Source organism: Panthera pardus, unplaced genomic scaffold (assembly GCF_024362965.1).
Source record: "Panthera pardus isolate Hobbes unplaced genomic scaffold, ASM2436296v1 HiC_scaffold_2, whole genome shotgun sequence".
NCBI lineage: Eukaryota > Metazoa > Chordata > Mammalia > Carnivora > Felidae > Panthera > Panthera pardus.
In genome coordinates, this window is record NW_026526765.1 from 149,731,269 (window position 1) to 149,736,933 (window position 5,665).

At 50.1% G+C, this 5,665-nt stretch overlaps 1 long non-coding RNA gene across 1 annotated transcript; it reads left to right on the plus strand.

The window, feature by feature from the left end:
* Window positions 1–385: 385 nt before the first annotated feature.
* Window positions 386–5,343, plus strand: LOC109260648 (uncharacterized). Its single transcript, XR_002077103.2, has 2 exons — window positions 386–608; window positions 3,375–5,343. It is a non-coding gene; the product is annotated as an uncharacterized LOC109260648 (long non-coding RNA).
* Window positions 5,344–5,665: the final 322 nt, after the last annotated feature.

Sequence of the window (5,665 nt, forward strand, 5' to 3'; positions counted from 1 at the left end):
TCCACCTGGGAGTCTGATCCAGTCCTTGTGACTGTGGGAGAGATATTGCCATAGGGCTACTTCTTCATTAATTCACTGGGTTTCAGAAGTATGCAGCCATTCAGAGCTCAGGGATTTGAAGGCGACCAGTGGAGGATGTCTGGTGTTTAGGCTAGGCCAGAGATTTGGGTAGAGACCAGGCCTCCTTCTGGGCAGAGGCAAATGAAGAAAGCCATCTTTCCAAGTGGATCCCCATTCCCACCATAAAAGTCGAGCTTTGGCCCACCTGGTATCCATTTCCTTTCCCTTGTTGTGTGTCTGACAATGTATTTTTTTCTCCCTTAGGCGCCATGGAGCCATCACTCACTCAGCTGTCACAACTGGGTGGGCCGTAATGTCCCACAACTGGGTGGGCTGCAATGTCCCACTCTGCTCTTGTGCTCAGTGAGAGCATTCAGGCTCTGATCTACCAAAGGAAAGAATGCCTTGAGTCCCTGGGGGCTTGGTGCTTGGCCTACTGTGCTATGGAGGGTGAAGGGGAGCCAGCTTACCTCACTGACCTGGATGACTGAGTTGCCTTTATTCTGAGAAGGACACAGTTCACACATGGGCACTATAACGAGGAGGGGGTGAGCACTGGAAGAGCCCCTGCTGGGAATTAGGGAACCAAATCTTGTTGCAGATTCCTGAGCAAGAGCCCTCAGAACCCCATAGCTACAGCTCAAACACTGCTGCCTCCCTCAACTGATGGGGAAAATGGCATGGATAGACCATGTCAGAAATCCCTGGTTCCTTGAGAAAGTAGGCTGGCTTCTTGCTGACAAGGGTCCCAGGTGTAATCCTTCAGAGTCCTCCCTTATCCTAAGCCCACAGGCCTTTCTCATTCTGGATACAACCTGGTTGATAGGAGACTGTGCTGGATACTTCATTCCCTAGTTTCTCCAAGTCATGTGTGATGAAGAATGCTGGCAATGTGTGTCTCCATTGCCACCTCTGAGCTCTATTGATGAAAGACAGTTTGCATGGAAACTATTCTGAGACACTGTCTCAGAGTAATATCCTCTTCTTTCAGCTTGGGGATTTCGTAGTGTTTTAGTGATGGTGATAGAGGTGATGCATTGGGCAATTCTCAATACGGTTTCAGAATGATGTGGCCCTCTCTAAACCCAGGATGTGTGCAGGTGCCCAGGGAGACTGCCTTGTGGGTAGGCTAAGACAGAGGTTGTGGGTGGATCTCGCCTCCTGTGTGGGACAAGGGGAAGGCAAGGTTGTAGTGTCTTTCCTTTGTTCCCCAATGACAATTTGAATGCACAGCTTTGGCTCTCCTTATTGTCATTCCTCTCCAATTGCTGCTTTTCTAACTTGGTCTCAGTTCACATACAGAGACCCTGTGTCTGTACCCTACACCAACCAAGGTCCCTGCAGTGCAGGTGCGTTTCCAAGCCCTTCCTGAGGCAATGAGGGGCTCGCAGGGTCTGATATCCCAGAGGACACCAAGCCCCCCTGTCCCTGAACCCTTGGTGCTTGGCAGCCAACACTATCATGGGAATGGGTAGTCACATGGACCCTGCCCCTAATGGATGGAGCTACCCTCATTTGGAAGAACAGACCGTCTGTGCATGTCCATCATGCTCCATGACATGATCAACACACAAAAAGCCTTTTGAATATATACTTCACCAAGCTCTCATTCCCACCTCTTGATCATCACATGGAAACAACTTCTTCATACCTCAGAATCTCTGCTGCCCCTCTCCATGGATATGATGTGCAGAAGCACACCAGAAGACAAAGTTCTTGTCTATTTCTTAAGCAAGAATGTGGGCCTCTTCCTCACAGGGCTCCAACGAGCATCCTTTGGAGCACTCCTGTAGTGAAAGCCCACAAAAGGTCCCTGTGATTCCTGAGCAAGCCAGCTTGTGAATACATTGTGCTAGTCTAAGACTTCTAAACATGAAGAACTCTGGCCCTCGTTGCAGCCAGTTTCATGACATTGCTGTATCATCCATTACAGTTCATCTTGTCCATACAAATTTAGTCTTTGTGAGTACTGTCTCCAGTCTGCAGATACCCAAAGGGGAAAGCTCTTATGAGAGTGAGAAAGGTGGAGACAAAGGAGACCAGCCTCTTTGGTTTCAGAACTGCATGGGCATCCAGAGCCCTAGGGCTTCAGAAGGAGTCCAGCTGAGAGCTATATTTGGGGAGGCTGGGCCAGATGTATTACCTGGGAGCTGGCTTCCTTGCTGGGCCTAGGGGAAATAAAGATAAACTTCTCCATTCCACACTGGTTGCATTCCCATAGGGTGGAATTATTGAATGCCCTTTGGTCCTTGCTGAGGCCATTCCCCTGTTCCTGACTGCCTCTTCATGCACCCTTAGGAGCCATAGAGCTGGCACTCACTCAGCAGGCATCCAGTGATGGGTGTCGGGTTCCAACTGGGTGCCCTGATCAGTACCAGCCATGAGTATCTGATATTCCAAAGGAGAATAAGCCTCCTACTCCTCACCTTGGTGCTTGGCTGTTGGAATCAAGGGGAGTGGGGGAGAGGAGCAGGCTCACCTCGTTGTTCTGCCTGATTGAGGTGTTTTCTTTCTGAATAGCAGACAGTTCACACTGGAGCAGTAAGCTCCAGAAGCTGGTCAGCACACAAAAGCCCTATACACGAAGAGGGCAGCAATGTCCCTTTCCACACTTTAGAGCCATAGCTGGAAAAGCTCCCAGCTGGAGCGCTTTCATTGCCCAGTCCATTTCATGATGGGAAAAGCAAGCAAAGCAGACAAAGTCCCAGGGCTCTCTAGTTCCTTCTGAAGGAAGGAGGCAAGCCTGTAGCTGACAGGGCTCCCAGATGAGACACTAGAGGGCGCCATTGTCAAGCCCTCTGGTGTTTCTTCTGAGAGCCAGATTGCCAGGAGCAGGTCCTGGGCACTCCCTTCCCCAAAGACTTCCCCATCCAAGTTCTGCAGAACTCCAGCTCTCCTTATTCACCTTGGCACATCTTCGTTCTCTTGTAGAAACAATTTTCTTCCCACAATCCATCACAGTCAGCGTCTCAGAGTTCTATTCTAGGACTTCCACCTGGAAGTCTGGTTCAGTCCTTGTGACTGGGGTGAGGTTTTGCCACAAGGCTCCTTCTTCATTAGTTCACTGGGGTTCAAAATATGTGGCCATTTAGAGGCCCAGGGCATTTAAGGGACTCAGCAGTGGATGTTTGATGTGAAGCCTGGGCCAGACATTTGGGAGCTGGCCTCCTTCTGGGCCAAGGGAAATTGAAGCAAGACATCTTCTTTCCAAGTGGATCCCCATTCCTACTGGAATTGCCAAGCTTTGGCCTACCTGGTGCCCATTTCCTTCCCCTTGCTGAATTTCTGACAATTTATTCTTTTTTGTCCCTTAGGAGCCATGGAGCCATCAATCACTCAGTTTGCACCCCTGGGGACTGCAAACTCTACTCTGCCCCTGTGCTCAGTGAGAGATATCAGGCTCTGCTCTACCTAAGGAAAGAAGGCCTTGAGTCCCTAGGTGCTTGGACTGCTGTGCTATGGATGGTGAAGGGGAGCCAGCTTGCTTCTCTGACCTGGATGATTGACGTGCCTCCATTCTGAGAAGCAGACAGTTTGCACATGGGCAGTATGAAGGAGGAGGCGGTGATCATTGGAAGAGTCCTTGCCAGGAATGAGGGAACCAAGTCCTTGTTGCAGATTCCTGAGCAAGAGCCCTCAGAACACAATAGCTACAGCTCAAGCGCCGTGGCCTCCCTCAACTGATGGGAAAAGTGGTGGGGATAACCAAGCCAGAAATCCCTGGCTCCTGAAGAAAGAATGCAAGTACTTGCTGACAGGGCTCCATGGTGTAGTCCCTCAGAGGGCCCTTTTGGCCTAAGCCCACAGGGCTTCCTTATTCTGGATACAACCTGGTTGATAGGAGACTGCGTTGGGTACTTCATTCTCACCTTTCTTCAAATATCATGTGTGATGAAGAACACTGGCAGTGTGTGTCTCCATTACCAACCCTTAGCCCTTTTGATATAAGGCAGTTTGCATGGAAACTATTCTGAGATAGTGTCTCAAAGTCCTCTCATCTCTCAGCTTGGGTGTTTGGTGGTGTTTTTATGATGCTGCTAGAGATGTTGCATTGGGCCCTTCCTAATTTGGTTTCAGAATCATGTGGCCCTCCCCAAACCAGGGTTTGTGCAGGTACACAAGGAGAATGCTTGCAGGTAGGCTAAGCCAGAAGTTGGGGCTTGATCACACCTCCTGTGTGCGACATGGGGAGGTAAAGTTGTTGGTCTTCCTCCTCGGTGTCCCCCATCCAGTCTGAGTACACAACTTTGACTCACCCCATTGCCATTCCTCTCCCATTTCTGCTTTCCCAACTCAATCTCAGTTCACACACGGAGACCGTGTGTCTGTGTCCTACAACAACCAAGGTCCCTGGTGTGGAGGTGAGTTTCCACGGTTTTCCTGAGCCAATGCAGTGCTCCCAGAGTCTGATATCCCAGAGGACAGCTAGCCCCCTGTCCTTGAGGACTTGGCACTGGGCCAGCTACAGTAGCCACATGGACTCTCCCGCCCTAATGGATGCAGCTACTCTCCATTCATCAAAACAGATGGTCTTTGCATGTTCAGCATGCTCCATGAACTGATCAGTGCACATAAAGCCTTTTGAATACACACTGCACCAAGGCCTCGTTCCCACCTCTTAATCGTCACATAGAAGCACCTTCTTCATAACTCTGAAACTCTGTTGCCCCTCTTGACGGATACAATGGGCAAAGCACACCAGAAGCCAAAGATCTCCTCTGTTTCTTAAGGAAGAAGGCAGGCCTTTTGTTCACAGGCCTCTAATGAGCATCCTTTGAAGCAGTCCTGTAGCGAATGCCCACAAAAGGCTCTTGTGAGTCCTGAGCAAGCCAGCTTCTGAATAATTGTGTCAGTCAGGTTCTTCCAAACATGAAGAACTCTGGCCCTCATTGTTTCCAGTTTCATGACATTGCTTTATTATCCATCAGGGTTCGCCTTGGGGTCCATACAAATTCAGTCTTTCAGAGTACTATCTTCAGCTTGCAGATGTCCCATAGGTACCAGCCCTTATGACTGTGGGACAGGTGGCACCGAAGGAGCCCAGGCCTTTTGGTTTTAGGACTTCATGGACATCCAGAGCCCTGGGCATCAGAAGGGGTCCAGCCAAGGACTGTTTGTGGGGAGGACTGTTTGTGTGAAGGATGGGTCAGGTGTATTGGAGGGAGCTGGCCTCCTTGCTGGGCCTAGGGGAAGTGAAGATAAGCATGTCCATTCCACACTGATCGCTTTCCCATTGAATGGAAATATTGAATGCCCTTTGGTCCTGGATGAAGCCATTCCTATGTTTCTGACTGCCTCTTCATTCAACCTTAGGAGCCATGGAGCTGACACTAACTCAGCAGGTACCCAGGGAAGTTGGCTTCCCACTGGGTCCCATGCTCAGTAACAACTATGAGCTTAGGATATCCCAAAGCAGAATAGCCCACCTACACCTGAGCTTGGAGCTTGGCCATTTGTTGCAAGGGGTCGGGGGGTGGGGGAGTGGAGCCAGATTGCCTCCTTGGTCTGCCTGATTGAGGTGTTTTCCTTCTGAATAGCAGACACATCCACAAAGGAGCTGTAGGCTCCAGAAGCTGGTAAGCACATAAAGAGCCCTCACAGGAAG